The 27,679-nt window shown below is 40.7% G+C and overlaps 1 long non-coding RNA gene and 1 pseudogene across 1 annotated transcript; both read left to right on the top strand.

Annotated features, from left to right (window-relative positions):
- Positions 1-7,872: 7,872 nt before the first annotated feature.
- LOC135699769 (protein quick-to-court-like) lies at positions 7,873-17,124 on the top strand (annotated as a pseudogene).
- A 2,654-nt stretch (positions 17,125-19,778) lies between these two features.
- Positions 19,779-20,089, top strand: LOC135699766 (uncharacterized). The gene is made up of 3 exons (XR_010517531.1): positions 19,779-19,829; positions 19,894-19,961; positions 20,025-20,089. It is a non-coding gene; the product is annotated as an uncharacterized LOC135699766 (long non-coding RNA).
- Positions 20,090-27,679: the final 7,590 nt, after the last annotated feature.

Genomic DNA, 27,679 nt, shown 5'->3' with positions numbered 1-27,679 from the left:
AATACGAGGTTGTGATCGGAATATGGACGCTGTGAACTACGGGATGGTCCTCTAGAAGATTCGGAACGTCCAAAAAAGTGGTCAATTCATTAAACTGATCCTCGTGCTTAACTTTTTTTTTTGTAACCACTCATAAATACCTTATCAGAATGGATTCAGGGTTGTAACCGCAATATGGACACTGGGGGCTACGGGATGGTCCACTCGAAGATCCGGAATATCCGTGAAAGTGGTCAAGGCATGAAACTCATCCTATAGCGCCGCGTATTTTTCTAAACCACTCATAGACGGCTTATCAGAATGAATTCGAAGACCGGAGTATAGACCTTGGAGAGCACGCTTTGGTTCACCGCAAAATCCGAAACATCCGTAAAAGTTGTAAATTCATGAAACTAATCCTAAATTCCCCGGTTTTTTTGAAGCCTCTCATAGAAGTCTTATCATAATTAATGTGAAGTTATGACCGAAATTTGGTCACTGGCAACCATGAACCGGTCCACTAAAACATCCGAAACATCCGTAAAAGTGGTCAATTTATGAAACTAATCCTAGAGCCCCGCAATTTTTTTCAAAACCTCTCATTAGAATTAATTCAAAGTTGTGACCAGAATATAGACCCTTATGACCATGGGATGATCCTGAAGATCCGGAACCACTCCACTTTTTTTTTTCAAAACCATTCATTGACATCTTATCAATAGGAATTTGGAGTTTTGATTGACTTACATTCAGCTTCTCTAATTCATTCGCGGATACTAAAAAAAAGATTCATCTGATGAACCACCGCAGACTGTAAAAAAAAACTGGAAGAAAATTGAATAAATTCCTACGTTTGCATTCCACGTGAATATCAGGAAGGCACACTACCACTCACAGCTGGAAGTCTTCGTATATTGCTACCCTTTGGTCGTTTCATCACGACACCACCCACAGCCACTACTAGGCTATATCTAAACCTAGGTGTGCTACGTGACTACGAGTCTGTTTTCGCTTTGTGGGAACACACCAGAAAATGCAATTTCGCTTCCATCGCTGACTTATTGAATTGAGTTTTCGCCATCTCTCGCCAGGTGGTAGAATTATTATTGCTATTATGTTGGAGAGTTTGTTCCTGTTTCCGCACAACAATATGGGTGCGCTTTTGTTTCTTCCTGGATATACAGGAGAAACAGAAAATCCCAAACAATCCCGGAGATGGGAAATTGAATTAGCCGAGCCGAGATGAGGTTGAACTTTTTTCGCTGTTTTTTGGGAGGGAGGAATCATGAATCAGGTTGGGGCTGCGATGATGAGATTGTTATGATTTGTTTTTGATTGTAGTAGTCGAATGGAAATTCCTGCATAGCGGATTCAACTCATGGCTGTAAATTGAGGGAGTTGCTACGCGTACTAAAAACTGAGCCAGTAATTCATTTTTATTGCTCTGGGCAGCATGTACAAGGAATTCCAACAACCGTGTTAGTCACCACAGGGAGTGCTTCTGCTTTTATGAAGCATTAGAGAAAGCAAGAAAAATTAGACTTACCCCGGGTACTTGAGGAGAAAGTTTAACAGCTTTCGCTAGAAAGTAGCTACATTTTATTGCAGTTTAGGAGGATCAGAAGAAGGGAAACTGTTGCGCTGAATGGTAATCCCAGCGGAAAATTGTCCTACCTCAGCATGTTCAAGTTTGCTCAAGCCATGGCCGCCGGCTGATGATGAATTATGATGAGCTGTAAAAGCTCCTGGCTTCTTGTTCTGAGGCTGTAGAAACAGATACTCATAGATTAACACCTTCAAGATTGCTTTGGTTTACATAATCGCTGCTGTAAGCAAAATAAACATCGCTTCTGGAAATCCGTTCCAAGCAACACTGATGTGCCACAACACAACATACTATATAACCAATCGACCCACTGAGAACATCAGTTTAAAATGCTCCGAAGCTCCTTGTTTGTTGTTTACCACAATAAACTGGTACACGACTTGTAAAGTCCAGCATTCCCAATCCGTTGGCTGCTGGTTAACCGAAGGTAGGGTGACCAGCATGCAATCGAAAGATCTCATCTCAACTGCTGGTAACTCATCTAGACCGAGAAAGAACGTATCACCATGGGCGAACGAGTGCAAACGTGTGAGAATGGTTCACCATTTCACGGCTCGGTTTTCCGGTCAACTGTCGTCTTTCTGTTGGCGAGTTGGCTGCTGAGAATGATGGCCGGCTATGGCTGGAAGGAAAAAGCTTGCTCCGGAAAACGACCGAACGTAATCGACCACGGAAAGCACACGAGGCACGAGAGAACCGCTACTGAATAAAACATGAAGACTCCCTTCTGCTGAGTGCCACAGAGTTTTTTTTTCACATTCTCTCTCGACGAGCATGAGAAGAAGAGTTCTTCCGATGCTGGATGAAATTTTTCCCTTGTTGAATGCATTATTTATTCGTGTTTTTGTGTGCTAAGGGGATTTCTAAAATATCGGATCCGATGGTCGTTTGGCCCACTGGGAATCTGCTGTCGTTGAACGGGAGAATCAACCGAACCGCTTCTGATTGCGATCTTAAAGTTTAGAAATTTAAAATTGATATCGTCATAATGCACTCCTCTGTCCGATTATCAACTTCCCCTCAAAGTCATTAGCATAAAGAAAAGCTCATTTGACGCAAATAGTCTTGTTTCAACAAGAAGACGACAAGCAAAAGACTATCGTCTTGTTACTTGCCTGGTTCGCATGTTTCCGACAAGAAGCGATGAGTGCTAATATTTAATGAGCCTCGTCAGACTCATTATGCGAGTGTCATTTTCATTATCACTTGGTAGCAGCAGCAGCAGCCAGGTTAAGCGCGCCGCCCCTCCTATCCTAGGGCGGTTAGAACACGGAAAAGTCTAGGTCCAAACAGGCTGTCAAGTCATCATCAACTGGCTGGTGACTGGTGATTCCCTGTGGACTAACCGCACTTTGACCACACCAACGCGTCGAACTGGCTGAAGGAAGGAGATGAGCGGAGTGAGCCATGGGATGTCATTATCATTAACACTCATTAATGCGACCGGCAACACGCTGTTCGTGGTAGTGGCGTTGGTAGTGGCTTTGGTGAAGGGAAGGACCGGAAACGGAACGTAACATCGAAGCTGCTCCAGTGCACTAACCTTTGCTTTTCGATGCCGGATTGGCTATTGGCTAAATCATTCTGAAACCACCAGTTTTAGCATTGAGGCTTCTCAGAACCGGTATAGAATCTAAACAGCGAAAGCTAACAGTTTGCTCCGAGATTTTTTATTCTAATTTACTCTGGATATCTTTAATTTTATCTAATATCTCGGTTGATTGGTTGGTTGGTTATCTTTATTAACGAGCAGAGATGAATCGCTATTTAGGAACTTTTTCGTTACTTTTTAATATTGAATGCCTACCTTAAATCCACTTGAATTTTCAGTTAACGCATCTTAAAATAGATGATTCGGTGCTATTAATCTCCCTATCAAAGTTCAAATTATGAGCACCGTAGAGCCACACTTTTTTTTTCACTGAAAGCACACTTTAAAGCGCTCTCGAGTGTAGCTTCAGTGAAAACACAGAGTGTGGCTCTACGGTGCTCATAATTTGAATTTTGATAGGGAGATTAATAGCACTACACTAACGTAGGCATTCTATATTAAACAGTAATTAAAAAGCTTTAAAATAGCGATCCATGTCTATTCACGAGACCTGCAGCCAAGGGTCAAATCTCTAGTGTTATTTTTTATTATCAAATTATTTATGTAAAGCAGCATATATATAAGGGTGGTTAAAATATTCCAAATCAGCCCAAGTAACAATTTCGGTTTTATAAGGGTTCTGTAGACTATGATTTAGACTTATAGCATGCTTTATAACCTCGATAAAACTTGCAATGTTACTTGGGAGGTTCTGATCATTCTCCAAGCAATTATAACTCATTTGGTTGCGATTTCATACTACACTGGCCCATTCAAGTGTATAGTTTAGCTTAGACTGACTGCACATATCAATTCACAGTGGGGATTATAGGGACCAAAAGAATTAAAATTGCCTTCCGCTGGAATCCATACATGAAAATTTTTACCATTAAGGTAAATAGATAAAGGAATCTTTTTCCATAATTTCATACAACGTATGCTAAGAAATGAACCAGCCTATGGCCTGAGCATGAGCATGATCATGAAAATGATTGATCGCCCACGGTTCAGCTGTAATTACACAAAGAACCAATAGACGATGCTTGGGACTAGCAATCTGCCTCCATCTTATCTAATCAATTCTTGTCTAATTGATGTTTACAGCATATCTGAGATATGACGACTCCTGCAAGAATTATATTTCTACGGATCAGCACGGTTTCTGCCCCAAAAGATCAACATCTACCAATCTCGTCCAGTTTATTTCGTTTTGCATACGCAACATTGATGCTGGTGCTCTGATCGACACCGCATACACTGATTTGAAATCAGCTTTCGATAGAGTTGACCACGGGATATTACTGAAACGTCTAGGAAGAATGCGGATCTTGTTAGCTGGTTTGGATCATACCCTACGGATCATAGCCTCACCGTTAATATCGGATTTGAATATTCGGAACAATTTTCAAACTTATCTGGCGTACCACAGGGTAGCAACTTGGGTCCTTTGTTATTCTCACTCTTCATCAACGAGCTTTGTCTCGTACTACCATCTGGCTGCCGTGTCTAAATATACATGATCATTAAAGGTATCGAGGACTGTTATGCTCTACAATGGCTGCTGAATAGTTTTGCTGATTGGTGCACCCGGAACATGCGGACGTTGAGCATCCACAAATGTAACGTTATATCGTTTCATCGCAAGCTCAACCCGATTACGTATGATTATTCAATTAATGGTCAGTCCCTTGAGCGTTGTCTTCAAGTTCGTGATCTTGGTGTCATCCTGGATTCAGCGCTGACCTTCCGATCGCACAACAACGACATTATCTGTAGAGCCAACCGACAGCTGGGATTTATGTTCAAAATATCCTGCGAATTTACCGATCCTCTCTGCCTCCGGTCTCTGTACTGCGCACTGGTGCGATCGATTCTGGAATCCAACTCTGTTGTATGGTGCCCGTACCAGTCAACCTGGACTGGTAGGATCGAAGCAATTCAGAGAAAATTTGTGTGATATGCCCTACGACGCCTTCCGTGGCGAGATCCGTTAAACCTGCCACAATATGGAGATCGATGCAGATTATTGGGACTGCAGACGCTTGAGCAGAGACGAAATGATGCCTAAGCGGTGTTTGTAGCTAAACTTCTCACAGTAGAAACTGATGCACCGGAGTTACTAGGTCAACTTAATCTTTATGTTCCTGAACGATTACTTCACCAACGGAACTTTTTGCTGCTTGAGCCCCGCAACTCCTTGTGCGGCCTTCATGATCCTGTCCGCTTTATGTCGACTAGGTTCAACGAATTCTACATCCTCTTCGACTTCAACTCTACTGTGGCAACATTTAAGCGTAGACTGACTGAATTGCATTAATGGATCGAGTGAGATTCGTTATTGTGAAAGGATTGCTTCGGATGATGGATGTCCAAAGAAGCTGATAGAATTATAATTTTTTTTTTAAGTTTTTGACTACAGTTGATATTTGAAGCCATGTTCACTTTATGTTATGTTCACGGATGTGCTTGTTTTGTAATGTTTGTACTGTATTGTGAAAAGATATGGGGTTTTTACGCCATTTTAATTGGCTTTTCCCCCATCACATTCATTAAGACGACAAAAGGTCAGATGAATAAATAAATAAATAAATAAATAAATGATATAAACATCAATACGGCCAGGCCTACTGCGTTGTATTTGCCGCAAAGATGATTCTTTGAAATTAATAAGAACATTTCTTGAATCTCCAGGGGTGGAAGGATATGTGGACATACCGTACCAAACCCTCCGAGTTACTATGTGTAGTTGTGTGTAATGTGTAAATATTTGTACAATATTGAAGAATCATAAAATAATGCAATGAAAGGATCTTACCGAAATTTCTCCTATGTTGGTAATGATTATTTTGCTCTTAAAGTTCCGTTAGATGCATCCGCTACTTGTTTATTTTCTTGCACTGCCATGGCATTTGGGAGGATGTTCGCGTCTAGTGCTTTCCCCAGGAACCGTTGCGGCCACCAGTTACACCCCGTCCAGTCTTGGGGGTATCGAACGAGGCGAAAAACTTGCTGATTCACTGCCACCAAATCACCACCAAAACTTGCGAAGGACACATTATCAGCACTTTCCCGGGCTAATTCACCAACCAGACCGGGTTAAAACTCGTCCACGGTGACGAATCCCTCAATAGAACTACACGCCGAGGGACTAGCAATCAGCCTCAATGTGTAAAAACTGCTGATCTCAAACTAGGCAATACCAGTGCCGACCGCGCCCGAACACAGGTCAAGAAAGGAATTGGTAGGAATGTGTTGACGTGACACTCGCTTTGATGGAAGCCGAGAACACATCTGCACTTCCACGAGGAATCACTGGGATGTTGGATAAGAGAGTTGGGTTTGCAGCAGGGTTCGTTTTGGTAAACGGTACGCTAAATTGATGGCCTAACGATCATATAACGCGAAGGAAGTTGAGATTGAATCCACGGTCTTCTGCTCAGTAAGCAAAACGTTTGACACAAGGCAAACGAGCTCCGTTTTAATCATCGAGTAGCTGTTGTTTCCATGCAGTCATGATAACAAATAAAATTATAGTTGAAGATGCTAATTTCGAAAAACAGACTTAAGTGGTTATTTTTATACGGTAGATGGATGAAAGTAAAGAATTGATATTTCCGTTAGAGTACGGCAGTGCGAAATTTTCATTTAGAGAGTAGAAAGCGAGCTAGGACAACTTTCGGAAGATACAAATCGGTTTTGATCATTTCTCTTTACCAAACTATTCCGTTGGAGAGGGATGGTGAGAGGTATTCCCCCTCCCGCAACCACACTGGCAAAAAGAGATGATCGCCGACCCGCTCACGTACCGACGATGTGTTTGAAACAATTCTATCGATTTTTACCGCACTCAAGTTGCTATCTGAAGGAAGGCATCCAGTCGTAAGTTTGGAAATTGAAGCTATTGTTACCTCTACCACTGTATGTGCTCCTGTCATCGTCGACTTGACGATCTCAAGGGACACGGGTAGGGTAGGTGCTGCTAAAACCGATTTGTACCTTCCTAGAGTTGGCCTAGCTCGCTTTCTACTCGCTAAATGAAAATTTCAAACTGCCGTACTCTAACGGAACTATCAATTCTATACTTTCATCTCCTCATCTATTGTATGAAAATTACCTCTTTAGTCTGTTATTTGACATTAGCATCTTAAACTTTTTAAATCATTGACATCACGCAGAAGTAATACTAAATAACATTATTGACAAATACCATCTATATATATAATATCAGAATTATATCAGTAATAGTTTTTTTACAATAGAGGCCCGGGATAGATCATTTCAAGCTTGGGTGCTAACCCATGATCTTCTGCTCAGTAGGCAAAAACCGGTTGCTCTAAAGCCACCGTACCATTTACATCACACCAAGCTCCTACCTATGAGATGGATAATAACTAGGTAGGCCATGACTTTTCATACACATTTCCTGACAGTTGGTTGGAAAGGTCATATAGATTCAAGCTGCTGCACGGGTAAGTAGAACATGTATTAGCTGCGTCGTGAGTGATTTGCCCATAATCAATATCGGCGAATTTTCACATTTCTGGCGATCCTGCCAGGAGACGAACCTGGAATCTTGGAGATCCCCCACTTGCAAGGAAAATTGAAAATTTGAACGCAACCGGTACCGGGACGGCCGTTCTGAGAAAACCGAGTGAGGACGGATTTGCAAAATATCGTTTCCTCCTAGTGGCCCGCAATGAATGGCATCACGTTCAGTGTCCGTAAGTTAAAATACGTAGTACATTGCTTGAGCCATGCCGGACAGACGGGGTAGGACTACCTTACCCCAACCCAGCGGGCTCAGCGCCAGACCAGACGACTGAAGGAGCTGCTCTCGCAGGCTCGCATAGACCTGAAATTCTAAGACTTACCAAAGAGCTTGTTGAGCTGCGGCTCTTCAAAGCATCGCTCAGTTCTCCGGAGGAACGTTCAAACTCCAGTGATGCCGTAACGGTGCGAGAGAACGCCACAAACGATGCAAACACGCCCAGCTCTTAGGACATTTCACCGATTGTGGATCAAACGGACGAGTGTAGCAAAGCCAGCCCCCGGCATGATCTGCACAATTATAGCATCCACCAGGTGCAGTTCGTGGACAAGATGTCCACAGCGGAGATGCAGAGATCGTTTGCCGATTCGGGACATTTCGAGGACATTACGACCTCGTCAATCCATTCCAAATATTCGTACGTACACACGCAGGATCGTGCTTGCGGAAAGGACGATGAGATGATGCCGAGAAGCAGCGGCTTGTCAAGATGTACGAAACTCGCATTGCGGAGCTAGTTAAACAGAAACAGGCAGATGAACAACGAGATGAACTAGCCTACGGCTAAAAATCTCAATAATAAAGTCTAAAAAAAAAAAGGCAGACGAACAGCAGAATCGCATGTCCAACAATGATCGCGTTGAGACTTTGCTGCAGAAATTGTCCGAGTCAAGGCAGATACTGTGATCTGGTTCCAGACTACTGTGAAAATCACCAGTCGATTAACGTTGTCAAAGTGAGTTTTAATTCTAGACGCAGCCGATACCGCCGATTTGTTTTTGTATTTATGAAAAAATGGGAAATACTGGTTATTGACACTTGTGGTTCAGGACATGTGTTTTGCGGAACAAAACTATAAAATATTGTTTTCCCTGATAACGATTAAAAAAATATGGTAATAAAATCAACTCTCCATACATTTTTTTATTATAAACCTTATGCCAATAGAAAGATGGGTGGCACTATGGTGTTCGTTAAATTAAAACTGACAGCATTCAGTAACTCTTATAATTAATTATTGTTAAAAAATAACTTTTATACCGAAGGAGAGGGAAGATATGAGATGGTTAATAACTAGGTAGGCCATGACTTTTCAGACTCATTTCCTAACAGATGTTGAAAGGTTATTTAGATTCAAGCTGCTGCACGGGTAAGTTAAACATGTATTAGTTGCGTCGGTCGTGGGTGATTTGCTTAGATTTAATATCGGCTGATTTTCACACTACCGACGATAAAAATCATTTAAAATAAAATTACGCCCCCGAAAGCAGTCAACATTGTTTTTCAATCCGGATGAAGCAATTTTAATATTGGGAAAACGGCTCTAATGTTGGCCTATGGATCTAAGATTGGGCCCATCGTTAAAAATCTGCTATTTATCAATTTTATCTAGATGAACGCGTCATTGTGACGGTTCTAATGAATATTTTTGGTCGCTATTGGAATCTTAGTCGATTGCTGAATTTATGTATGGGCCCAAATTAGGGGCGTTTAGGCCGGCATTACATCCATTTCTCCTATTAATTACTTTTTCCGTACCGTTACGCCCGAGTTCTCTCTGATACGATTTTCTACAAAGTGGCCTGGGATAGATCTTAAAGGGTGATACGGTCAAAATTTGGTCAAGGGAAAACGCGTGTAAATCGGTGAAATCGTTTATTTAAAAAATCAAATTAAATTTCTTTTTCAAGTTCAATTAGTATAAAATTCAGGAAAAATATTCAGTTAGGCTTCCGCTTTTCCAAATCCGAATTGCCGGGCCTTACGCTTGACCCCTGCCATCAGATTTTGTACAGCCACCTTGTCCACCTTCTTCGCCGCAGAAAGCCAGTTTGCCTTGAACTGCTGCTCGCCCTTAGCAGTTTTTTTGGTCTTCTTTAGGTTCCGCTTGACAATAGCCCAGTATTTCTCAATTGGGTGGAGCTCTGGCGTGTTGGGAGGGTTCTTGTCCTTGGGAACCACCTGCACGTTGTTGACGGCGTACCACTCCATGGCCTTTTTACCGTAATGGCAAGATGCCAAATCCGGCCAAAACAGTACGGAACAACCGTGTTTCTTCAAGAAAGGCAGCAGACGTTTATTCAAACACTCTTTCACGTAAATTTCTTGGTTGACAGTCCCGGAAGCTATGAAAATGCTGCTTTTCAAGCCACAGGTACAGATGGCTTGCCAAACCAGATATTTCTTTGCGAACTTTGACAGTTTCATGTGCTTGAAAACATCTGCTACCTTTCCCCTTCCTTTTGCCGTACAAAACTCCTGTCCCGGAAGCTGCTTGTAGTCGGCTTTGACGTAGGTTTCGTCGTCCATTACCACGCAGTCAAACTTCGTCAGCATCGTCGTGTACAGCCTCCGGGATCGCGCTTTGGCCGTCGTATTTTGTTTATCATCGCGATTTGGAGTCACTACCTTCTTGTAAGTCGATAGTCCAGCTCGTTTTTTGGCTCGATGCACGGTTGTAGACGATACACCCAGCTTATTTGCGGCATCTCGGAGAGAGAGGTTAGGGTTTCGCTTGAAACTACCGGCAACTCTCTTTGTCGTCTCAGCGGCTTCCGGTTTTCGATTTCCCCCCGATCCAGACTTCCTGGCTGTCGACAAACGTTCCCCAAACACTTTAATTACATTTGTAACGGTTGATTTGGCAACTTTTAGCGATTTTGCCAACTTTGCGTGCGAGTAGCTCGGATTTTCGCGATGCGCGAGCAAAATTTTGATACGCTGCTCTTCTTGCTTGGACGGCATTTTGACAACTGAAGAGTGAATTCCAAAATCAAAATAGGAGCAACATTCTACACACACACACCTTCAAAATGAGGGGTGTTCAGGTTTTTTAAATGCAAAATTGAAAGAAATACGTCAAGTTGATATTGACCAAATTTTGACCGTATCACCCTTTATCATCCTTTCCCAGCAAGACTCAAACATGTGTTTCAACCTGGGTCGAGCAAAAGTCATATTCTACCGAAAAGAATGCTTTTGTATTTCACATTTTTCAAACCGTTTGCCCGCACGTTCGAAAGCAATATCGTACCTCAATAATACCATAATACATTATTAATAAAACTTCAAACTAAACCTTACTACAAATAAAGCGTAGCACACGGATCACACGCGGCTGAAAATATACAAAAAACTAACACACACCTACATACAACGCATCGAAATCTAATCGACCGAGTGTCAAACCTGCATTTTCGATGGCGGCGATCACGACATCAGACCTTACAAACCGATCAAACCCGCCGGGAAGCAAACGAAAATCATGATACAAACCTCAACTGGACCACACTCACCAAATCAATACATGTATGTATCCCGACCACACACTGTCCGGGAGTGTATTAGAGAAGCTTCCATGCATATTTTCCTCCAACCAAATTCACAGCTGCACGGCAATTTGCCTGAGCAAACCTTTTTTTCTCATATCGCTCCATTTCATCTCAGCACGCACACCTTTTCCAGCACACACCACCGACAAATCTTCACCTCACTCCGCTTGTTGTATAACCCCACTCTGACAAAGCGACATGAAATCCATGGCATGAAAACCATAAGGAAGTTGTTCATTGAATCAAGACCTAACGATTGGTGGACAGGAGTTCGGAATTTTCTCACTACGTGGCGCTAGTGTGCTTGAATTTGTGATTTCCTTGCTCGTGTTATATCTTGAAATCCTTGCCATCTAGAAAGTTGCTGTCTTGGGGGAAGTTGTGCTGTGGATCAAGACCTAATGCCCTTTTAGGAGGACCGGCCCAAGACAGACAGCGTGCTGGTGCTGGAAGCAAAAATATTGTGAACATCACTTTTAAAAATCAAGTGATTACGTCACGTTAGCATAATATTCCATACGTTCAACAGTTTTTGAGAGGTTTTAGACCCCTTCCTCGTCCTCCATGGATAATCATCCATGTACATTCAAACATTTTTGTACCAACCGTGAACATTTGCCAACCTCCGATCCCCCTTAAGTTATCCACTTGGTATATGGACAGCTCATACTGCGAACAGTGAACGTGATGGTTGAAAAATCAAAATATATCAAGAACATAACATTCAATGAAAATACGCACGGTTTTCCTGGTAGAAAAAAAAATATAAAAAATAGTTCGCTGAAACACCCAAAAAACAAAAGCTTAGGTCCTCTCTTTTCATATGAGACCAGCAATAAAATATTTAACCTGGGGTCTCATTCCAAACATTTTCGGGTCTCAAAGGCATAGAGAGTCAACATTTAGGTGTAATTTTGCACTGAAAAATCAAAAAAAAAATTTAAATTCTTCTACACCTAGAAGAATAGAAAAAAATACAAGGAAACAAACTTTTCACTTTTAGCGAATAACATTTTATATATAACTGTTATGTAACGTTGAACATAAAACGAAGAACCTATAAAGTAAAACACAAAACGTAAAATATACGTTTAAACACAAAACATGAACCATGAAAAATCAAACAAAAAACATAACAAAAAAAAACCAGATACAAAATCATAAAATATAAAGCATAGAGCATAAACCATGTAACATGTAACTTGAACCATGTAACATATAGCATGTAATATGTAGCATATAACATGTTAAATGTTACATGAAACATGTAACAAGAAACATGAAACATGCAACGTGTATAATGAAACATGTTATATATGACACGTAACATTTGAAATCTAGCATGTAACAAGTAACATACGACACGTAACATAAAACAAATAACATGTAAAATGTAACGTGTAACATGTGACGTGTAACAATAAAGTGTAACATCACCAATTCAAGCCCACAACAAATTTCCGAACTGCTGTCCACCAACAACTTCGTCGAAGACAGTAACTTCCTGGATCGAAAGAATATCAAGATATGATATAAACAAGGGACTTAAAATTTAAGCAAAATTTCCGAACTTCTGTCCACCAACCATAATGTCTTAATCCTATGAACAACTTTGCCGAATAAACTTCCTAGATGGCAAGGATTTCATAAAAAAAATCACAAATTCAAGCAGAGAAATTCCGAAATTCTGTCCATCAACGATAAGGTTTTGGTCCACTAAAAAACTTTGCCGAAGACAACCACTTCCTAGATGGCAAGGATTTCAGGATATGGCATAAACAAGGAAATCACAAATTCAAGTACACTAGCACCGCGTAGTGAGAACATTTCGAACTTCTGTCTAACAACCATTAGGTCTCGATCCACTGAACAACTTTGTCGAAGACAGCAACTTCCTAGATGGCAAGGATTTCAAGATTTCACGTAAAATAGGACATCATCAACACATTTACACTAGCGCCATGTTGTGAGAAAATACCGAAATTATGTCCACCAACCTTTTGTTCATGATGCACTGAACAACTTTGCTCAAGGCAGCGGTCTCCTAAATGGAACGGATTTTAAGATATCAACAAAAACAAGGAAATCACTATTACATGCACACTAGCGCCGCGTAGTGAGAAAAAAAAATCAAAACTTCTGTCCATCAGCCATGAGGTCTTGGTGCATTGGTCCTAGATGGAAATTATTTCAGGATATGACATAAACAAGGAAATCACAAATTCAAGCACACTAGCACCACGTAGTGAGGAAATTTCAAACCTCTGTCCACCAACCATAAGGTCTTGATCCACTGAACAACTTTGCCCAAGACAGCAACGTCCTAGATAGCAAAAATTTCAAGATATCAATAAACAAGGAAATCACAAATACGTGCTTACTAGCACCGCGTAGTGAGAAAAATCCGAACTTCTGTACAGCAAATATTAGGTCTTGATCTACTGAACAACTTCGCCCAAGACAGCAACTTCCTAGATGGCAAGGATTTCAAGATATCACAAAAACAAGGGCACAATTAATTCATGACTTTCCCCATTAATTAATAACTGTTTGTACAATTTACTGTCAGAGAAACATATGAGCTTTTCTCATGGAAACTCTACAGCTTCTCGATTTAGTTACATGGGTCTCCCCCAGGGCTCATGACAACTGCACGTTGAGACAACTTGCAGATGATGGCGTAGTGTCTATGACAGGGCCCAGAGAGGCCGACCTGCAAGGACCCTTACAGGATACCTTAGACAATTTGTCTACTTGGGCTATCCAGCTAGGTATCGAATTCTCCACGGAGAAAACTGAGTTGGTCGTTTTTTCTAGGAAGCATAGCCCAGCACAACCGAAGCTTCAACTTTTGGGCCGATCACTCATTCTATGTCCTTCAAATATCTTGGGGTCTGGTTCGATTCAAAATGCACCTGGAGATCCCACATTGAGTATCTGAGACGAAAATGCCAACAAAGGATCAATTTTCTCCGAACAATTACCGGAACGTGGTGGGGAGCCCATCCGCAAGATCTTCTAACGTTGTACCGGACAACGATTTTATCGGTTTTAGAATACGGTAGTTTTTGTTTCCAGTCGGCGGCTAAAACTCACATCATCAAACTGGAACGTAAACAGTATCGTTGTCTTCGTATCGCGTTAGGATGCATGCACTCGACTCATACGATGAGTCTAGAAGTGTTGGCGGGCATGTTGCCACTATCGGATCGGTTCTCGGAATTGTCCCTCAGGCTCCTCACCCGTTGCGAAGTTATGAACCCACTGGTAATCGAAAACTTTGAAAAGCTTCTTGAGCTGAACCTTCAAACTCGTTTTATGTCATTGTACTACGTGTACATAACACAGGATGTCAGCCCTTCACAGCATAATCCTCATCGTGTATGCTTCTCCGACTTCGGCAATTCAGTTAGTTTTGATTTATCTATGACGCGGGAGATTCGTGGGATCCCAGAACATCATCGTTCCATGATTGTTCCGTCAATTTACGCTGCAAAGTTTGGCCAAGTTGATTCCGCAAGATCGTTCTTCACAGATGGATCACTAATAGAGTCGTCCGCTGGTTTTGGTATTTTTAACGAATTTCATAGCGCCTCTCGAATGCTTCATGCTCCTTGTTCCGTATATGTTGCTGAACTGGCGGCAATACATTATACGCTAGAAACGATCGCCTCACTTGCACCAGATCATTATTTTATTTTTACGGATAGTCTCAGTTCTGTCGAGGCTATTCGATCCATGAGGCCGGTAAAGCATTCCTCGTATTTTCTCATGAAAATACGAGAGCTTCTGAGTGCTTTATCTTTAAGATCTTTTGTCATCACCTTTGCATGGGTCCCATCTCATTGCTCGATTCCGGGCAATGAGAAGGCGGACTCACTTGCTAAGGTGGGCGCTATGCAAGGCGGTATTTACGATCGACAAATCGCCTACAATGAATTTTTCTTCATTTATCGTCAACAGTCGCTCGCCAGCTGGCAAAATAAATGGAGTGAAGGAAGTTTGGGACGATGGCTATTCTCGATCATCCCTAAGGTGTCGAAGAGTCCTTGGTTCAAGGGGTTGGATGTGGGTCGAAACTTCATTCGTCTGATGTCTCGCCTCATGTCCAATCACTATTCGTTAAACGCTCACTTGTTTCGTGTTGGGCTGGGAGACAGCAATCTCTGTGATCACATCCTTTGGTCTTGTGCTGAGCATCGTGGAGTCAGATCTGAGCTGTGCGATTCCCTTCGGGCTCGAGGTAGACAACCTAATGTTCCAGTTCGGGATATTTTGGCTAGACGTGATCTGGAGTTTATGAAACTCATATATGTTTACTTTAAGAATACTAACCTTAGATTGTAAGTTTGATTAACCTTGTGTTTAGTTTGTGTATTGTGCGTGTAGTTTTTTTTATGTTTGTTTTCAAGATGAATAGAAATAAGTTCATGTTTTAGGATTAATTAAATATTTGTATAATAAATCATATTTCAAACCTCCTTCTCCCTTTCCCCATCCAAAAAATTGTAAATCTCCACTAACCTCGAGACAACCGCGAGTAATCGGTTCAATTCCTTTAACTCTAGATTTAAGACATTAATCATGTATAATGCAAATGATAACTCGGCTCTGTAAAGTTTATTCGATTGAGCCTGTACAAATAAATTAATATAAAAAAAAAAACAAATTAATTCATGCACACTAGCGCCGCGTAGTGAGAAAATTCCAAAATTCTGTCCTTCAACCTATAGTTCTTGATCCACTGAACAACTTTGCCCAAGACAGTAACCTTCTATATGTTCAGGATCGCGAGATATTAATCCATGTTGGTCCCTATTAGGTCAAATCCCATTTGCTACGTGTACTCCATTTACGCGAATTCGTTTCACGCTGTACGTATTAATCGCGCTCTTCGAGGGGAAAGTGTATGCGAAGTTTCATGGAATTCGGAGAGTTAAAACTAAAATTAGTTTTTTTTTCGCTATTTGGCGTGGAACTGCCTGAGTATCTTAAGAAAGGGTCGTTCTAATATTACGCTACACAAACATTGCATTTTTGAATACCCCCTCAAAAAAACGACCTCAAATGTGAAGCTAGCTTATTCCCAACACGCTCTTGCGTTATGCAAAATCCGAACGGGTCCATGTTAACAACAACAATAACACCAATAATAACAACCTGCAGAGGCCAAAAGTGGTTGCAGTTGCAGCGCGATGAGTGTTTGATGTGGCTGCTATTCTACTATGGTTTTGCTTCAACCAACAATGGCTCCAGACTAGTCTACATACTCTCCGGGGTTCATCGCATGAAGTCTGAAACCATAAAGAGAAACCTCATGCCGCGGCTGACTTGGTGGATGTTATCAGAATGTTTCGCCCCTTTCCTTTGCTGGTGATGAACTGCCATGAATGCTACTGTAAAACGATTTTTTTTTCTGCAGAGTAGTTAACCATCATAGAGAGCGAAGGATGTAACAATCAAGCAAAGTAGCAGACTTTTGTGAACGAATATCCATGGAAATGGAACTTCTTTGCAGAAGATCCCCTTCAAGGCACAAAGCTTGATTGCCCGAATGCCAATCAAAGCCCACAAAGCCATAATTTGATTTACTGGGGCTGGGAATTTAATTTCAATTTCAAGAGCTTCATCGAGTTTGATTAGCCATCCTCGATTTTTCTTTCCCGGTGAAGAATAAAAAAAAACATCCACCAACCCAAATTCAATCGTTTTACCATCACAAGAATGCCTTTACCAGGGTGCTTGTCCGGTTAACGAAGCGCAAAACATCCACTCCGTCAGCCTCCTCCTGTTCCAGCACTGGATTCCGCTAGGATCGTACCTCAGAAACCCGAAATGGGTGGCGTAATTTAAATTTATGCAGCTCAGTGCATTCACAATTACCCACTGGCGTTGAATTGGGTTGCAGTCAGCACTGCAACAACGTTGGGGGAGAAAACGTCGGACGCATAAGGGAAGTAGGTACAAGCTCGGCAAAACGCAACCGAGAGTGCTTTTACCCTCGCCATCCATCGTTGGTCGCCGGTTGTCGGTCGGTTGGCCAAGTGTAAAACTGAAAGAGCACTCTTTCTGCTGGTAGGAATCAAGCAGGAAAAAAGCGCCCATCGGCTCACGTTTGCTGCTTACGTTTCGTAAGAGTTACTTCTGAAGATGATTGAAAAATTAACACCCGGAAATAGATCAACCGAAGTTGAAAACCGCTGATCTGAACATTGCAAATTGAGAATGATGATTGTCTGAGAAAGGTTGAAAAAGAGCAACTAGGTGGATCTATCCATGTTTTAAAATCCGTCGTCTCTTTGGTATGGATTGTTTCACAAGTTGGATTTCCTTCCTACTTTGGTTCAAAGCTTTCGCTGAAGCCACCGGCTCCTGTCGATGGCTGTGTCTCTAGCAGCACGGAATGTCAGATTTGGTCACATACATTCATATTGTTCTTTTCTGTAGACAAAGTTACAGGTTGTGGAGTTGGTGCTACATAGCGGCACTCGGCTTGGATGGGTTTTGAACAGGGTTATAAAAACAGCAAAATTAATGAATAGTGGTGGACTTTTCCCAATGTGACCAACCGGTGAACTGCTAACAGGATTTGGAGTGGATATTTTCAGAAATGCGCAACATAAATACACGGTTCTGTTTCAATTCATTTCAATGAAACTTTAATCCAATGCATTGGGTGGATAAGGGACTCAAGCTGTGATCATTTCCTAAAACGAGCTGACAGCTGGCTGGTGCATCTGTTCTCCGAGGTTTGGCCCCGTTTCCTGTTTTTAATTTTTATTTCAAAGAAGTAAAAAAGAGTTCCTGCTTCGTTGTTGCTGGGTGCTTCCATTTTTTCCACCGTTATGGATGCACGGCAGGAACGTGTAATAAAATTGTAAAATCTGTGACCGGAAAATTATATCACGATTCATTATGCACCCTCGAGCGTACTGTTCGTTCGGTGAATGCCTTATCGCTGCACTGCATAGCTTTCCCGTTAGTTACATACGTTTTATTTTTTCTATGATCAATAATGCTTGCGTCGAATTTTGATCCATGTCTACTAAAATATTACAGCCAAAAATACATGTAAGCTCTACCATTTTCCAGTATTTATTAGAGGGTAGTTCCTCAATTACACTGAAAATAAAATTTCTTTTATGCTTTTTGTGCGTTTGCCCCACGAAACCATTCGTTGTTTTCTGCTACGAAATAAATTCGTACCATATAAGTAGCGTTTCGTTCAAATTGGCAAAATTATGCAGCTCGTAACATTCTTGTATTTTATGAAACATTGCAACACTTGCTATGAAATTAATACGGTTTATTCGTATCAAAAAACCTAATAATTGTGAAAAGTATGAAACATTCGATCAAGTAATAATAATATAGAAGTTCCTATTAAAAAATTTTACAATCATTTTTACATCGTTCCTTCCCATTGCGAAGTTATAAAAAAAAACCTACATCTACACTGTGTAGTCAAGTCGAAAGAGCTTCTTCCAGGGGTACATGTAGCAAATTTTATAATACATAAAGATAACCCTATCAACTAAGTAATGTAAAGGGGCTTGGGTTCTAACCCACGATCTTCTGCTCAGTAAGCAAAAACGGTCGCTCTAAGGCTACCGTACCACAGTGGTTCCTGGCTGGCCAAAACCTCAAACATTAAAGTTGATATTTTTTTAATTCAATATTTTTTTATCATTTTTACAAATTAAGAGTATCTTAAATTGAATGATTTGTGCAGTTCTGTTGATAACATATTTTTTTATGGTTGTTATAGTGTAGCGATATCACACATTTTTGAAAAAAATCGTAATGTTTCTTGTTACTGTTTTGCTCAAATATAGCAAAAAATAATGTGTTTATCAACTTCGTTGCTTCAGAAGAAATGTTCTTCGGCTTATTTCACATCAAATGGATGGTACAAAAGAGTGTCTGCGCTGTTTTAAGTGATGGTTTCTAATAAAAAAATTGCACAAATATACTTTTTTCACATTTAGACTAAGCAAAACATATGACGGACACATCCGCCCACTATCTCTTAGTAATCAAAAGATAGCTAGAAAAATTAGCTTTCAGATAGGCTTTTATGTGTTTTGCTATTTTTTGCGAAAAGTGTTGAAATTAGGAATAACAAGTTAAGTGTTCTTTGGAAAATATCCGTTTCTAAGTTATATAATCTGCGATGTATACCGTAGTAAGCTTCACAATGCCTTTTTCTAAGCACGTCAACACGCACACACATACACACACGCAATATATATCTGTTGCCGTTGCAGTCAGGCCTGAAAGGGTTGCGGTAGCATAACTACCGTGAACGCGCCCCAATGATGCGCCCGTTTTTGACGTTTCTTGCCGTCGCTGTAGCAGTGAGGCGCATATATGAATGTATGCACACAGAGGTGCGATAGTGAGTGGGATAAGCTGAACACGGCCATCGCTTTCGCACTACTTTGTTTTGTTTACCCCAGCAGCTGTTTTACCCCAGCAGGAGAGTATAGACTCCATCGCGATAGATGTGTTTTTGTTGTTGCTAAATATGTTTTGTGCCGATTATTGTACCTAGTAAGTTGTGTAATTTGTAGTTTGTTAGTTTATTTGTAGATTTTTAAATATTGTGAAATCATAGATTGTTCGCCACTGTTGTACCGCGGGAAGCAGATATGTTTTCATTTAGTGTATTACTGTTCAATTACCGTAAGTTAAATATTATGTAAAGGTGACATGTTGTTCAGTGTCTTTTATTTAATTAATTGATAGGACCTCGCTAAGCCCGCCGAAGGTTGATTGGCATTGAGGAGTTGCAGGCGTTGAAAAACTAAATTGTAAGTTGTCGATTGTAAGTTTGTTTAATGTAAATAGTTGTTAATTTTGAATATATTTTAGTTGAGTTTGTCCGTCAAAAGACCTACTTTTGAAAATCGTTTTTCATTCGCACCGGAGGGGTGCGAACAATATCTATCTCTTATGGTTCATGAGTTATATTTTTTTAACAAGCTGGTTAGGGTGGCCCCTAGACAATCGGCATTCTTTAAATATATTTTTATACGTTCATTTCTCGTGAAATTTTTATGCGTGACACTTCAAGAACTTTTTATGACGCATATTTTTGTTAAGTTGATATCTGTTTTATTTGAAAAGTTATGGCTAGTTATGCTGAAAAATCTTACTTCTTTTAAATTAAATTAAATGCTTTAAACAGAAAAAGCTCTTGCTGTTTATTTTTTACCAAAAATGAAGAAAAAACGATGTTTCCAATAAAGAGATGAACTAGCCATATAGCTAAAAATCTCTATAATAAAGAAAAAAAAATTTCCAATGAAATTAAATGTTTGAAAATTGGTTTGCTCCATTTTGAGATATTGCCAATTGAAAAGAGCCATTTTTTCGAAGAAAATAGCCTTTAACTTTCAAATCAAAAAAGATAGTAACCTAGTTTCTTGAGCAAAAATATGCGTCTTCAAAAGTTCTAAATGTAATCAGAACAATGTTTTTACGAAAAATTAACGCATGAAAAGATATTCAAAGAAAACCGATTTTAGTAGCCACCCTAACCTGTTTGTTTAAAAAAATCATAACTCATGAACCATAACAGATAAAAACAATGTGTCTTCAACAAAGTTGGTTTGAATTGATTGTTCTACAACTGTTTACAGCACTGCTTTGGTCTATCTCAAAGAATAAAAAAGTTTGTATACTTAATTCACCAATTTTATGGACCACCCTAATTTTACGAACATAAAAAGATTGAACAAAAAATATGAAGCAACTTTCCTTAATAAACCATATTCCTAAAACTGACGGTTTGGGCGCAAACATATTTGTCTTCCTAAATACGGCTTTGGGACCATTGTGCATTGGTTTTTGTTCTACTATACTCCTTTTTGTGACGTCTTGATTGTCAAGTTTTCTTCGTACAGATAAAAAACATCTATTTCAACTGTTTTTTGCCTATTTACAGCAATTTTGAGGTTTTGGCCAACTTTTGTTCTAAGGGGAACCACTGTGGCGTACCAAGCTACGAATGACGCACAAAGGGTTATTTGATAAATCTAGCAGGTCAAAACTGTTTTAACGTTGTATCTATTTCAGATATCATTTTAATATCACTATGTACGACGGTATATACATGGAATATGTTCAGACTAAAAACCATTTACCAGTACCGTTCATGGGTGTAACATTCGATAATGACCGTAACTTTCCACCACTTTTTCCTCCTCTTGTTACACTGAAAAATATGCTTAAAACTGCTACGAAAGGTATTTTGACACCTTTTAAGCAGCACTATGGCCTAAACATGGTACATTTTAAGATTTATACCAGTTCACAGTTCCGCAAATGGGAGTAGCTAGAGTAGCTGTCCATCATTTTCCTCCTTTTTTACACTAAAAAATAATGTTAAACTATTACCGAACATGTGTTGACACCTTCATAATAGTACTAAGACCATGGCATATTTTCATTCAAAAACTCAACTATCAGCACCGTGCATGGGTGTAACTTTGAATATTGAGATCAACTTTTCACCACTTTTTTCTCCTTTTTGATACACCGAAAAAAGTCCTTAAACTGCTACTTATGATGTTTTGCCACCTATCTAATGATACTATGACCACATGCCGAGGGGCACGCACTAGTCTTTCAATACAACGCAGCCTACTGACCAGATATTTAAAATCTTGTCATTATTGCTTTCATTACTTTAAATCTAGGGGCATCCCACTCTAAACTTTGTATTTTTCCTAATATACATATAAAAATCTTAGTGATATCTAAGATACCCAAAAATACTTAAAAATACTTAAGAAAAATTTCTAGCGTTAGTTTATTTGCTTGGTTGCTATGTCAATGTGATTTGCTTGTTTATCCAATGTCAGGCGTTTTGTGTGGATATTGGTTAATTTGTTAAACAATTAGCATTAATTTGATTAGAAGCGTGAACAGCTATAGGTTTCCTGGACCATTTGCGGTGTAATCTGTTCACCATGTACCAGAAAGAATTAATTTTGATAGGCATTGAAACCTTTTGTTGTTACTCGTTCGAGTTCCATGATTTGTGTATCCAATCTAATAGTGAATTTTGTGTTGTTCTTTTTCCGCTCGGTTCTTCGCTGTGTGATTATGACAATGCCTGATAAGAACATAATTGGATGTACGAAACCATGTGACTATACTATCACCCATATTCTCGTTTACGTCCGGACAGTATTTTAAACGAGAATATGGGCGTATTGCGGAAACGCAGATCTCGTAGCTTTCCACCTTCTAAACGCAGAACATGCTTATTACAGTAGATAATAAACCATAAAGGCCACTGGACACAGTATAAGCAACATAGTCAGAATTATTTAAATGAACGGGTTTAGTTTTCTTTATTTTCCTACGTATAATTTAAACAAGTAAAACGTTGTGTTAAATGTGATATAATAATTGCATTAATTTTTCAAAATAATCAATACAGTAGTTAATTCAAAAGGAGAGTCAAAAGGGCCAAAACCTTCCGGTCAGAAACGAATCACGATCATTCCCATTCAACACCCGGTAGATCGACAAACTTTTCTTCCTGCATTTGCTCAGGCCTGCAACACGTTTTCATGGCTTCAGATCCTCGATACTACAAAAACAAAATCGTAGTCAGATGATTCACTGCTAGGTAATTAACATGTTTAGAAATAAGGTGAATTCCGCCCTGAGCGATGTTTCACGCGCAACGTGAGATTTTGCGAAGGTACGAGAGGGAGAGAGAGAGAGAGAGAGAGAGAGAGAGAGAGAGAGAGAGAGAGAGAGAGAGAGAGAGAGAGAGAGAGAGAGAGAGAGAGAGAGAGAGAGAGAGAGAGAGAGAGAGAGAGAGAGAGAGAGAGAGAGAGAGAGAGAGAGAGAGAGAGAAAGAGAGAGAGAGAGAGAGAGAGAGAGAGAGAGAGAGAGAGAGAGAGAGAGAGAGAGAGAGAGAGAGAGAGAGAGAGAGAGAGAGAGAGAGAGAGAGAGAGAGAGAGACAAGTGCTAGTTGTCTCTCTCATGCCATCGCAAATTTTGCTCCGGTCAGCTAATGCACGCATGTATCTGAATATACCAATACTCATCATCTTTGTACACCGAGAGGGTATTTGTGAGCCAATACACACTTTGAGTTCAGTCGATCGGTAAATACCGTTAAACTTGTATTGAAAACATTATTATTTGTAACCAGCCCTTGAAGCATTTTTACAAGCTGAATCGCTGAAAAATATAACTTAAATAATACTAATTTATACTCATAATGAAAATACTTAACACTCCTATTTGTAAAAATACAAGTCGACCGAAAACAACAAGTCAACAACAAACACATACACTAGCAACCGGTCATCAAAAAATAAGTGTTACTTCGATGGAAATTTATAGCCATGGTTTAAAATACTTAAAAATACCTAAGAATACTTACGCGGGATTTACAAATATTTTATTGATAATAGGTATGAAGTGTAGAGTGGGATGCCCCTAGCTTTAAATACACTCTAAAGTGCAATAAATACATTAATACGTTAATTATATGTTGATGACTTTCAATACCGATTAAAGTATTTAAAATCAAATGATTACTGTCGTCAAAGTATTTAAATTACTACGATGTATTTCCGTAGTTCGGTTTTGCGCAACTCGACTGTAATTATATTAAGCTTTAGTTCAACATTCTGGCATAACAATTATTAGACTTACAAATTAGTTTTCTAACAGTAACAATTCGGTTCGTGAGAATTCCAAGCCAATTATTTAGTTTTGAGGTTAGGTTATTTAATGATGATATGGGTCAAATTATTTATCAAGTATTTTAATAGTTGCAGTTAAGTTTAAACTAATTCTATCGGTGCTTCCATAGAAATATTTTATCTGTAATTGCACGCGTTATTCTGTTTACATCGGTTCGCTATCAAAAATATTCGACGTTGCTAGTCGACATTCGTCCGAGCTGAGTAGATACTGAATCGATCAAATTCCGCAACACCCCCACCCGTAATGCTTTACCCTTGATTGGCCTTAGTGCTATCTAGGACGTCCAGAAGGGCTACTTTGATCGCTGGGCTTTGTAGAACTCCCGACGAAGTTTGAACATCGACCTTTCTCACCTGACCGTCCGTTCCCGGGTATGTCTTAACGACCCGACCTCGCAACCATCCGTTGCGAACCGTTTCGTCCACAATGACGACTGGATCTCCATCCTGTAGTGGACGAACGTCGTTGAACCACTTGGTCCTCCTGGCTATTGTGGGTAGATACGCCTGAATCCACCGTTTCCAAAATTGATTTAGTAGATTCTCCATCAATTTCCAGTTTGTTCTTAAAGAAACCTCGTCATCGATGGGAATTCTTGAAGGGGCATTCGCTCCACTTGAGCTCATGAGGAGAAAGTTGTTCGGAGTAATCGCTTCTTCCGTCGAATCCTCCAACAGAACGAATTTAAGAGGATGAGAGTTCACTATCATCTCTGCTTCCGCTAAGAAGGGCACCAACTCTTCATCGTCTAGTCGATTATTGTGGCAAAGATTGAAGTCTCCTTAATGGAACGTACTTTCCGCTCCCATACTCCACCCATATGTGGAGCGGAAGGAGGATTGAAAATCCACTCAGTTTCTGCATTGGTAAACGTTACTGCAATGTCATGATTGTAACCTTGATTTCATTCGCTAACTCACGGGCAGCTCCTCGATAATTGGTGCCATTATCACTGTAAATTTTCTGTGGAGCGCCTCTTCGTGCCACAAACCGACGAATAGCCATCTTACATGAAACTGTTGACAAAGAGTGCACCACCTCAACATGTACCGCGCGAACGGTTAAGCAGGTAAATAGCGCCACCCACCGTTTTTCGTTGCTCCGTCCTCACTTGACGATCATGGGTCCAAAATAGTCCAGATCCGTGAATGTAAATGGCCGAACATAGGGCTTAACTCTCGGATGTGGAAGGGCAGCCGTTCTCGGCTCCTCCGGCTTCGCGTGGTTAACTTTACACCACATACATTGTTTAACCACCTTCCTAACGACGAAGCGTATTTTGGGTATGTAATAACGTTGTCGTAGCTCATTAACAACAGTGTCCGCGTTGGCATGACCATAACGTTGATGATACTTGTGGATCAGTAGCTTGGTAACGTGGTTATTCTTTGGAACGATCACCGGGTTCCGAATATCGAACGAATAATAAGCCGTAGCTGCGTTAATCCGACTTTGCATCCGCAGCACACCTTCTTCATTTATGAATGGCGATAGCTTGGCAAGTGGATTGGATTTGTTCAGGAACTTCTGCTGATCCCCCTGCAATTCTGAGTTCTTCTTCTGTATAATGGCGAGTTCTTCCGGATACTCTTGGATTTGAACCATACGCCACAGACTTGCTTCAGCGGCTGAGTAGTCTTCCAGCTCTAACGATGTAACTCTACCATGTGTCAGTTTTCTCTCCTTCACTCTGCAGCGGTTAACAAAATGGTACACGTAACCTATGCTTCTCAGTAGATCTTCCCAACGGGAGAATTCCGTTGAACGGTAGTGCTGCTCTATGGGGGTGAACAGCTCTGACTTCCTCTTGAGGTTTCGACAACGTGATCTTCTGATTTGGCCATTCGCTTTCCGGTCGACTCAAAAATTCCGGACCATTGAACCATGGAGTTTCAGGATCGAAACATGGACCGCTTCCCCATTTGGTGCCTTTGTCTGCAATGTTCAATCCCGAGGGGACATAATTCCACTCATCGATACTAGTCTCCGATAGGATCTCTGCTACCCTGAAGGCTACATATGGTTTGTATTTTCGTGGATCCGCTACCAACAAAGACAAAACAGTAGTTGAATCGGTCCAGATGTACCGTTTTCTAATTGGTATTGAATGATTCTCCTCGGCGCTCTTCAGAAGTCTTACTCGAATCACCCCGGCATTCAGTTCGTTGCGTGGAATCGACTGAGGTTTCAGCGGAGTCACTTTCGTTTTTGCAGCCACGAGCAGTGTTGGAAAAGTTCGCGATATTTCACGAAGTTCACCAAGGGAAAAGTTCGCGAGTCATAGGGAACTTTGATGAACTTTTCCATCACTGGCCACGAGTGCACAACGTGGCATCCCACCGTCGACAATTCTAAAGTACGCTACTGCACAATACGCCATCAAGCTCGCGTCAACGAAAATATGAACTTCGATGAACTTGTAACTTTCCACACTATAGTTTGGAAAGTAGCACCTCGGTATTTGAACCTCCGATAGGTTCGACACCAACTTTACCCAGCGCTTCCAGTTTGTGAAATCCTCATGCGTAATCGGGTCGTCCCATTTCACACCTGATCTCCACACGTCCTGGATCAAAATTTTGCCATGTACTGTGTAGGTTGCCACTATACCAAGCGGATCAAAGTGGCTCATGACCACTCGGAGAACTTGCCTTTTTGTTGGCACAATTTCCCTCGATAGTAGAGAAAGCAGGTCGTCACGGAACTGTGCAGTAAATATAAACATGCCATCTACAGGATTCCACGTCATTCCCAGAACTCGTTCCGCTATCGTTAACTTTTCCACAGAAAAACGTTTCGCTGCGTCGTTGGCGTCTACCCCGACCCGTCGCAGAATTTCTTCGGAGTTAGATTGCCAATTCCGGATTTCAAATCCAGCCTTGCCGTATATTATGCGTACCTCTTCAACTATCAACTATCTTCGATCGTATCTCTGCTGTCCAAAAGTCATCGACATATGTATTGTTGATGATTGCTGCCGCCGCTTCTGGGTAGTGATGCTCAAATTCACTAGCGTTCACTTAGCTATGTATGCCATATGGAGTTTTATACAATTAAGGCTTCCAAAACTTCTTCTTACCTGCCTGAATAGAGTGCATCTTAGATGCCTCTTCAACAAAATAACTTGAATTGACTAGCAGAACAGAATCCTCAACGACGCGAAACAAAATTGCACGAAATAACACGACCAACTCGAAAGTCAACTTTGAACTGCTACAGCAAGCGAACAGATACGTAAAAGATAAAACAAGTATAGGGTATTGTTCACCTTTTATTAACGTGTTCAATGTACTACTTCATTTACAGTTAGCCCCCTTCGAAAAAAAAATGGGTTGTGGCCAGCTAGATTTACCAAACACCCCTCCGTGCGACGATCGATCATTATCGGTTACATGAAGGTACTAAAATGAAATTAAATCCCCGAAGGCAGTTAACAATGTCTTCCGAACCGGCTAAGGCATACGTCACTTTTGTCTTAACATATGAATTACTTGCCGACGCCGGTGGTTTAGTGGTAAGCGTTACTGCTTTCTCACCCCAATGGGTCTGGTTCAATCCCAGCCGAGGTCGGTGGGATTTTTCTGAGGCAAACAATCTCTGGTCACGTCTTCCTTCGGAAGGGAAGTAAGGCCGTTGGTCCCGGCCCATGTGTGTTGTTGAAT

Source organism: Ochlerotatus camptorhynchus, unplaced genomic scaffold (genome assembly GCF_037179485.1).
Source record: "Ochlerotatus camptorhynchus isolate MF236.1 unplaced genomic scaffold, CSIRO-AGI_Acam_v1.1 ptg000115l, whole genome shotgun sequence".
Lineage (NCBI taxonomy): Eukaryota > Metazoa > Arthropoda > Insecta > Diptera > Culicidae > Ochlerotatus > Ochlerotatus camptorhynchus.
Note: the sequence above shows the minus strand (reverse complement) of the source record. Positions and strands in the feature narration are given on the sequence as shown.